Source organism: Notolabrus celidotus, chromosome 13 (assembly GCF_009762535.1).
Source record: "Notolabrus celidotus isolate fNotCel1 chromosome 13, fNotCel1.pri, whole genome shotgun sequence".
NCBI lineage: Eukaryota > Metazoa > Chordata > Actinopteri > Labriformes > Labridae > Notolabrus > Notolabrus celidotus.
This window is the reverse complement of record NC_048284.1, coordinates 10529015-10538817: the sequence shown is the minus strand read 5'-3', so window position 1 is coordinate 10538817 and position 9803 is coordinate 10529015. Positions and strand designations below refer to the sequence as shown.

Genomic DNA, 9803 nt, shown 5'->3' with positions numbered 1-9803 from the left:
GGGGTCAGAGCCCAGGACAGGATCTTGAAAGCATCTGTAACAAACAGCATGCCCGTCTAAATGCGGTAAATATCTGGCTATGTGCTAAGTCGTGAGCGTTGTGTGCATTGAGATATGTAGTTACAGTATTTCAAAATAAAAGCATCAGCATACCATCAAGGCAGAACCACACACAAGCCAATCAACACGCACACGTCAAGACAAAAACATGCACACACAGACCAAACGCTCTCCCTCACAAACTCTCACTCACACACACACACACACACACACACACACACACACACACACACACACACACACACACACACACACACGCACACACACACACACACACACACACAGAGAGAGAGAGGCAGCGGTCTGAGTTGGTTGTTGCCTGTGGGCCTGTGGTCTTTGAACTGCCTCTCAGACTCCAGTCTGTCCAAATTCACTATGAGAGATCCAGCTCTCTGCCTGCCCAGAGTGCTGCAACTCAAACACACACAAAGAAAGAAAGAAACTCACGCACACAGAAAACCCAAAGACAGACGGACAGGCAGACAGTCCGGCATAACCGTGCACTGAAACACAAATACACACACACACTAATGGGAACACACTCCAGATCTCTGCTCCTAAGCCTTCTGCAGAAGTTCTTCGAAAGTGGGTTTTGGTTTTTACCTGAAGTCAGACATCAAACAATCTCTCCTAAAACTTCAGTTATGAAATAATTTAGGAGGTTATTGATCAGCTAAAATACGTTTCTCTTGTTGTTTACAGTCCATAATGGATTCAACTGATTTGGGGAATCAAGACGTATCATGATTTCTTGAAAGTAAAACACAAGTCCCATCTTGAAAGATCTGAGCTTCCTAGCCTGCTATCTGCTCCCAGCAATTTGCTTTTAATCATTCAGGTTGCTTCCATATTATTTTAAAAGCTTTGCCTCGTCATATTTGAACTTTTTTTGTTCTTTCTGAGGTAATGTTGTGAAGAAGAATAATACCTTAGGATTGTATTTACTTTGTATTGTAAACCCATGCTGTAATATCTGTAAACTGTTGGTACAAGACGAGCTTTGGTGTCTGAAGTGTTCAGGCTTGCAAGAGGCAATGAGGTGAAGTTGAGGTGGGTTTTTAGCCTTCTGGTTAACAGCTACAATGTGCCAACCCGTATGTCAAGTCACTCATGCCCCAAACTATAAAACTCATAACGTTAATATCGTCCAAATGAACAAGTTATAGACAAGCGGCAACCTCTGGTTTGAAAATATGAGTCTGATGTGGAAGTGCTAAAAACTGCAGTTCATCAAGGATCCGCTTGAGGCTGGCTCCGGAAGTACCAGAAACCACATACACACCAGCTTGACTTGATTGACAGGCGGGAACACCGTAGCTGTTGGCTAGGAGGCTCAAAGCCCGCCTCTTTACGTCACAATCGCTCAACAGCAGCAATATGGCTGCCGCTGACGATTGGCCTCAAAACAGCACTTCAGAAACAGATGGGTGACGTCACGGACACTATGTCCATATTTTATACAGTCTATGGTTATAGACTAAAAAAACAAGTGCTGTAAAGACGGGCCTTTTAACATGGGTGTTAATGGAGTCTCCTTGGCCTTTGGAGCCAGCCCCAAGTGGACACTTAAGGAACTGCAGCTTTAAGCACTTGCCCACTGGCCTTACTTTTTAACATTGGAGGTGTTGCTTTGTCTTAATGCATGTTTCCTCAAGACTTCTGTAGAAAATACCCTAGATCTGAACCTAATTCCAGATCATGGTTCATCTTAGTTCATACTTGGAGTTACTAGAGATAAAAAGGACATGTGTTGTTTTTCTTCCATCATGTAGAAGTAGTCAGAATACAGAGCATGCAGACTAAATGTAGAGTCAGCGAGTAGTTATGTTCATTGTTGTCGTTACAACACTGAATGAACAGGTGTTTCAGGTGATAAAAGCTTTATTTTCCCACAGCATATAATGCAAAGTGAACAATAAGACACAACGCTAACCGTTTCCTTTGGTCAACAAACCAAAGGCTGATATACTTTTCTGTCACTGTGGTGTACAACAGATAATTTCTCTTCCTTCACGTGAAGGCCTGGCATCTTCTCACTTTGATCCACTCTCTCTCCTCATGCTGTGAAATGAGAGGCGATGTGACTGCACCGCCGTACGCCGCTTGTGTAGTTTGTCTCTCAGCTTTAAAGGAAGTGTATTTCAGTGCAGAGCAACCTGTCCTGTTCGCTTCCTCCTGAAGACTAATTTATCCGTGCTGCCTCTCATGTCGATGCCACTGAAAAGGAGTTGTTGACTTCCACACAGACGGGGAAGGTGTGCATGTAAAGACCCATCAGTATCTGTGTGGGTTTTTTCGTGTGTTTTTGTGTGTTTGAGGGAGAGATATAGAGACAGGGATGACGCGTGGGCGTTTGAAGAGTGAAAGGAAACATTCTCCCGCTCTCTCCTCCCATTAAACATATTTGTACATTTCATCGCCAATAAAAACAGCAAATCAATCTCATCCAGCACTCTTCAGAGGGCGCTTTGAAGTCTTCTTAGTAAATGACCTCCCACTTTCCGCATCAACTGAAAACCCCCCACACCCCTGGAAAAAAAAGACTAGTGCAATATTTATCTCACTTCACAAAAATTTGAAGTTTTTTTCTTTCTTTTTTTTTAAGGAAAATCCTTGAAATTTTCATCAAAAGCATTCTAATCAGGCACTCCTCAGGTCAGCTAATGAGTTGGCAGGAGTGGGGCCCTCGCCGGGCGGTGCTCTTCAAAGGGCTAGCTCATTAGCGTTAGCGGCTCTGATTATGATACTTTCACATGCTCCCCTCACAGGCTCATGCACACACACACACACACACACACACACACACACTTGCCAGCTCACTGATGCTGTCTCTCTTGCTTTCACACACACACACACACACACACACACACACACACACACACACACATACACACACACACACACACACTTGCCAGCTCACTGATGCTGTCTCTCTTGCTTTCACACACACACACACACACACACACTCACACACACACACACACACACACACACACACACACACACACACTCACAGAGCTGTCATTAGCCCTGTTAGCATCATTAGCATCATTAGCAGCCAAGGTCAGTGTTTGAAGCCAGACAGACAAGCGACCTCCATCTTCCTTCAACCAGCCTTTCAAAATGTCTCCAAACCACAGCCAAAGTTACAGCTTCTATTAGGATGCAAGAAAAGGGAGGAGGAGGCAGTGGAAAAGGGAGAAAGGTGGGGGAAAAAAAGGCTGAGAAGGTAAATTAAGAATTAAAAATAGATCAGAACTGAACTAAGTATGCTTCACTTTCGGTTCTTGACAACGGAACAAAAACACAAAAAAAAAGCAGAAAAAAGGAAAATGGATGTGAAAGGAAATGAAAAAAGGAAAAGAAACAGAGAGATGTGAAAGGAAAGGGAACAAAGGAGAAGAAGGGGAAAGAAACAAGTGACGGGAATGAAAAGAAAAGGATGTGAGAGAGAAATACAAGAAAGAGTAAAAAATGGGAAGAGGAGGCAAAGGAAAAGAAGAGGAAAGGGAATAAAGGGATGTGAATGCAAAGGAAAGGATGGGAAAGTTATAGTAAAGGAAAGAGCGGTAAGAGAAGTGAATGGATAGCTGTGAAAGGAAAGGAAACGACAGGAAAGAAAACATGAGAAAGAATGGACTGGAGGGAGAGTAAAGTTATAGAATGGAAAATAAAGGGATGGAGAGGTTTTGGTGGAAAGAAATGGATGGACAGATAAAAGAAAAGGGGAAGAAAGGAGGGCCAAATAAAGGTGGAGAGGAACAAAAAGGAACAAAGGAAAATAAAGGCAAAGGAATGCAGAAGGGTTAGACTGAAAGAAAGGGAAAAACGGAACATGACGAGATGAAAAACAAAATGAAAGATAGAACTAAAGGAATGGAGATAGAAAGAAAGAAGTGAAGACAGAAGGAAAGGACACAGGTTAAGCAAAGAAGGGAAAAAAGCAGACGGTAAAGGTAAGAAAAGAGAGAATACACTATTTAGAAATAAGGGAAGTTGAAGAACAGAAAAGGAAATTATTGCTTCACCCTCTCTGCTCTTAGACTCTCCAGGTTTTTATAACGTTTCCCACCATCTCTCTTCACCTGCAGCGAGGGAGAGTCCATGTGTGATTCGCCATGACTCCTCCGAGGATTAATTAAAAGATGAAAAAAGATGTCACCCATGGATGTTCACGGATTACCCGGCCGCACGTTAACCTCGTAATGACATCACATCTCCGTCTTTTTAGGTGAGTTTTTTTCATGCTCGGTAACATCCACCACCATCGTGTTCGAGACATCCATGAGAATTATTCAACCAGATTCTGTTTATATTTCAACATTTTTTGGCCTAATTAACTCAAGTGTTCCTAAATGATGTCGTTATTTTCAGATGATAATAGATAATAACCATGTGGACTTTATTTCTGCTTCACACTGAAATTTAAAGCTTTACCACAATCAATGTCTTGTACCTTTTGTGCTCATTGTTTCATCAGCAGTCTGGTTATCAAGAGGAGGATAATTGGCAACCACTTTTTGTGCCTCACTGGTGAAAAGGTGCAGTGTAGAGGTGAGTACCTTGTACCTATCACACAAGATTGGGCCCAAACATGTGAGATAAAAAGGCCAAGCATTGGGTGCCACCATAGACTGTATGAAATATGGAGGTAGTATCCATGACGTCACCCATATGTTTCTGAAGAGCTGATTTGAGGCCAATCGTCGACAGCAGCCATATTGCTGCTGTCGAGGCGGGCATTGAGCCTCGTAGCCAACAGCTACAGCGTTCCTGCCAAGTGGCAAACTCCGGTCTCAAACGATGAAGCCAATGCGGAAGTGATATAAACTGCAATACATCGAAAATCCGCTTGAAGCTGGCTGCAGAAACACCGGAAACCACATAGATATGAATGGGAAAAAGACGATCTTTGCAGCATTAATAAACATGTTTACAGCCTGGTTGTAAAAACGGCTTTGCCCTACAACGATAATCTCTCTAAAGGCACACACTGTACGGGGGGTGAATTTTTTTCTAACGTGACGGTGAAGTAGATATTAAGATTATGAGTTTTGCCCAAATAAGGACATGACTGACGTGACTCCCGGTCGGGAACACACAGCCATTGGCTAAGAGACTCACACTACGTCACACTCTGCCTAGTTGAGTTCCGCATTACCAATATGGCTGCTGCCGTCGATTTGCTTCAAAACAGCTCTCAGGAACAGATGCGTGACGTCACGGATACTACGTCCATATTTTATACAGTCTATGGTTCCTGCCTGTCAGTCAAGTCAGCTGTTCCTCTCATTGGAAGACTCGTAATCTCAATATCTTTAAAATTGCTGTGCTATGAAAAAAATCACCCCTGTACAGTGTGTGCTGATAGAGAAATGAGTATCCAGACTACACTCGTCTTTTGTACCAGGCTGTAAACATGTTTATTTCTGCTGTAAAGATCGTCTTTTTTGAATTGGTGTGTATGTGGTTTCCGGAACTTCCGGAGCCAGCCTCAAGCAGATCCTTGATGTAGCACTTCCACATTGGACTCATATTTTTAGACCGGATGTTGCCGCTTGGGTGCCACTTTGGTCTTGTGGTTGAAGTCACATGCCCCATGTGAGAGGCAATGGTCCTGAAGCAGCTGACCTTGGTTCACTTCCAACCTGCTGCTCCTTTCTCGCTTGTCACTCCTCACTTTCCCTCCACAGTGTGCGGGGTGTGGCCAACCCACGAACAGATTCCTTCACCAACAACCAAACATCCACAAAGAGCGTGTTCAAGAGTCTTCATGTGGCCCCTCACACTACAGGACACCTGACCCTAAATATTAAAAATGTTATATATTTACAATTTTAACTCAGGATGGCCACAATGCTCTTCCGGGCAGATCAGGGTGAGTTGAATTACTTTTTGACATATTGCACCTCATACCAAAATCTGGCAAGATAATCTTTGGAACAATCAAAAATCAGAAGTTTGCTGACTTTTCTCATTAAAGGAAGTCAGGCTCAGAATTGGCTCGACTATCTCGTAGTTTGTACCCAGCTTGAAGCGATCATTAGCTCCTCTTTTTGGTCTTACTTGTGGCCCCATAAGATTAAACAAAGTCTCTCTGTGACTCTCAATGAAGTCTTGTAGCATTAAGAAAGTTTTCTTAAATACTGAGATTATTTTAAGTATTTTCAGAGGTGTCAAAATAGTAAAAGTGAGCAAGATTTTACCAATATAATTTGTGTGTTATTGTATTACTGCTGGACCCATCAGTTCTCTCTTGTGCCACTTGTTAGGGTCACAGCTTACTGGTTGTGAATAACTCGTCTAAAGTAAAATAAGAACAATCAGGAATCTCAATATTGAATACTATACTTAAAAATTTCCCAAACTTACTATCATTTTGCGTATGAACTATATGAAACCATAAAACCTTGCATGGGTGAAACATCTGGTATGATACCAAATTATCTGGTAGGTATTTCTGATCTTCTGTAGAGTGTAACTGTTGATTTATATTGTATTTAATATAGTAATAAATCCATTACTTTAAGGTTATATTTTGGGGCTTTTACACCTTTATTTATAGAGGAGAGGACAGTGGATAGAGCAGGAAATAAGGAGAGAGTGGGGGAGTGACATGCAGGAAAGGGGCCGCAGACTGGAATCGAACCTGAGCTGCCCGCCATAAAGGCACGCAAATTAACCTTTGGGTTTAATCCACACCCAATAAATACAATATTGAGCATTTGGATTTGTGTCTAATCATCAGTGGAACTTTTTTGGGGGGGTTTGAATTAAGGAAAACACAGACATGACTACAAACTACACCATTTAACTTCTGCTTTTTAGCCCAAAGGGGGCGTCCTAACTACAGTTCAAAATATAGTGTCATGGTTTATGATTGGCCTAGAGGGGAGTGCGTCCTTTAATGAGGAATGATGTGTGTGCTCCTGCCTTGTTTTTAAGTTTATCATCAGAAATGGATGATTTAAAGTTTGTTTCTTAAAAGGAGTTCAAACGTGTGTAATGTGCATAAAACAGAGCTTTTAGGGTGTTTTAGTTACAGCAGCAAAAGACAGAAAATGCGTTTAGCTGCTCTACAGGCCAGAGTGTGTGTGTATGTGTGTGTGTGTGTGTGTGTGTGTGCAGTTGTCACTGATCAGTTTTTATGGATGGCCTGTGTTTCAAAGAAGCATAAACTAAGATTTAAAGTGAAATTACCAGGAGGGGAAACTTGTCTTTCTCTCTTGTTATCCGCCTGTCTCCCTCCTCCTCCTCTCTCTGGCTCACTGTGGTCAGTGTGTGTGTGACAGAGGCCCCAGGCTGACTAATGGCTGTGGGCGAGATGTCTGGAGGACGGATCGGCCCCTCTAATTCACTGCTGCTGGACACACTGGATTTAACCCGGACTGACTGTGAGTGTGTGTCTGGAGCAGTGTGTGTAAATGTGTTTGAAAGCTGGAAACAGAGAGAGAGGGATAGAGTCTGTTCCCCTGTTTGCGTGCATGCATGTACATGTGTGTGTGTATGTATGTGTGTTTGTGTGTCTGTTCCCAGCGAAAGCCTATTGAAAAGCCTCTCTCCAGTCTATCAGATTAGCTCCATTAGCGGATTAGCCGGATTAGCGGGTTAATTGCACTCTGCTGCTGCGTTGGTGCACAGAGGCTAATGACGGCTAACGCTGGTTAATCACACACACAGCCGCGTTAGCCAGCTACCGCCACGTCTGGCAACATGGCACACACATCGGGGGAAGCAGCGTGCAGTAGCTTCCCATGAGGATTAGGAACAAGACATGTTTGGATTAAATGTCTAATGCCAAGAAGTTTTTTTTTTTCATTACACGATGATCTGTTTTTTTAATCAACTGCTGCTGACCGTGTGTGTGTATTCTTTCAGTTGGAACCCTTAACCACGTTGTTTTCACACTTTTAAGTTGTCTTTTTAAGTTTTCTTTGCTTCTTTTTTATTTTTAGAGATTTATTTGTTGAAATATATCTTAAGGTAAATTTGGGACAAGAATCTCAACACAAGGTCTGATGTGGAGAAGTTGCACATCAATCAGCAACAATTGCACAAATGGAGTGAAAAAGCATCTTCAAACCTTCCATAAAAGGAGTGTATGCTTTCGCAAAGGGAGCCTGGCTGTACATAAAGCACTGACATGTTGAGGAAAAAGTTCTTAACTTCACTTGACTTAGTATCTTCTATTATTCTTTCACTGGGTCTTGTATGTTTATCTTAAAGGTTAGACATCAAACACATTTCTATGTCATTACAGCCCCATTTCTCAGTGAGCAACCAGCTTGTACTTGAAAAAGGAACAACTTTGGGGATGGTTCTGCCTAGGGTTGCAAAACTTTATCAATGCAACAGCAGTGTGGGTAGGATTTGTGAATGTAGTGCATAAGCAAGTAATATACACTACCAGTTAAATGTTTGGACACAAATTCTCATTCAATGGTTTGTATTTATTTTAATTATTTTCGACATTGTAGATTAATACTGAAGACATCAAAACTATGAAATGATCTGGTTTTGCCATAATAAGGATAACAACAGTAGTCAAATAGGGCTATCCATGTGTTACTACCCTACCTCTGAACAACACAACTGATGATCTCAAACACATTAAAAGGCAAGTATTCTACAAATGAAATCTTGACAAGGCTCATGTTAATAAGAAACCATTCCAGGAGACCACTTCATGAAGCATACTGAGAGAATACCAAGAGTGTGCAAAGCTGTCATGAAGGAAAAAGGGGGCTACTTTACAGAATCTAAATATCAAACATAATCTGGTTTGTTTAACATTTTTTTGTTAATTAAATAATTCCACAAGTGTTCTTTCATAGCTATGATGTCTCCAGTATTAATCTACAGTGTTTGAAATAATTAAAATAAATGCAAACCCTTGAATGAGAAGGTGCTCCAAACTTTAGACTGGTAGTGTATATTGATCTGTAGTAAGTTTATATTTAACCATTATCTGAGAGTAAATGAAAACAATGACAATAGATATTGCTTGGACCTTTTGAAGTATGGCCTTCTTGTGCATCTCTGTAGTTAACCTCTTACCTATGATGACATTTCTGCTGACCTGCCTTAACCCACATCTTCTTGCTTCCATTGCTTATTGTAGCTGCAAAGTATTTTCTTTATGACAGTTTGCTCCTATCTTTATCCACACTTTGGCGCCACAAGCCGACTGAACAACACTATCACTGACCGAAGCTTATTTCAGCAGGATGTGGTGGATGCAGTACGTATACGTATACCTGAGGCATGTTAGGGGAGCTGTGTTGGATGGCAGGTGTCACATGGTGGGCGGGATAAGTGCAGGATGGGCTGTGTCAGATCTGACAGGTGTTACGGAACTTCCCCGAGTAGAGGTATGAATGCCACTTAAAAGCCCTAACATGAACAGTGATCAAACGAGAGTGAAGGATAGGACTGGTTCTCAGCAAGGGAAAACTGAAAAGGGGTCCGCTCATCTGCACCGGTCTGCCGGGGAATATACTGGTCGGCGTGGGTGGCGAGGGGTGAGCCCAAGCGTCTTCTTATGAGTTTAATAGTCGTTTTGTTTGGTTTGATTTGCATTTGATTTGATTTGGTTTGTTTTTGGGATAAGTCTTTAAAAATGTGCTGTTGGTTCTCCAAAGGTTTGTGGTCGTCTCTGGTTGAGTTCTGTCTTGATGAGTTGGCGTCCTCTTTGCTGCGGCTCATCACTTCAATCAGGTGATGTCAAACAAGCCCCTTTCATG

At 42.0% G+C, this 9803-nt stretch overlaps 1 long non-coding RNA gene across 1 annotated transcript; it reads left to right on the top strand.

The window, feature by feature from the left end:
- The first annotated feature begins 3968 nt into the window (after positions 1-3968).
- Positions 3969-5960, top strand: LOC117823687. Its single transcript, XR_004633467.1, has 4 exons — positions 3969-4016; positions 4152-4291; positions 4544-4614; positions 5754-5960. It is a non-coding gene; the product is annotated as an uncharacterized LOC117823687 (long non-coding RNA).
- Positions 5961-9803: the final 3843 nt, after the last annotated feature.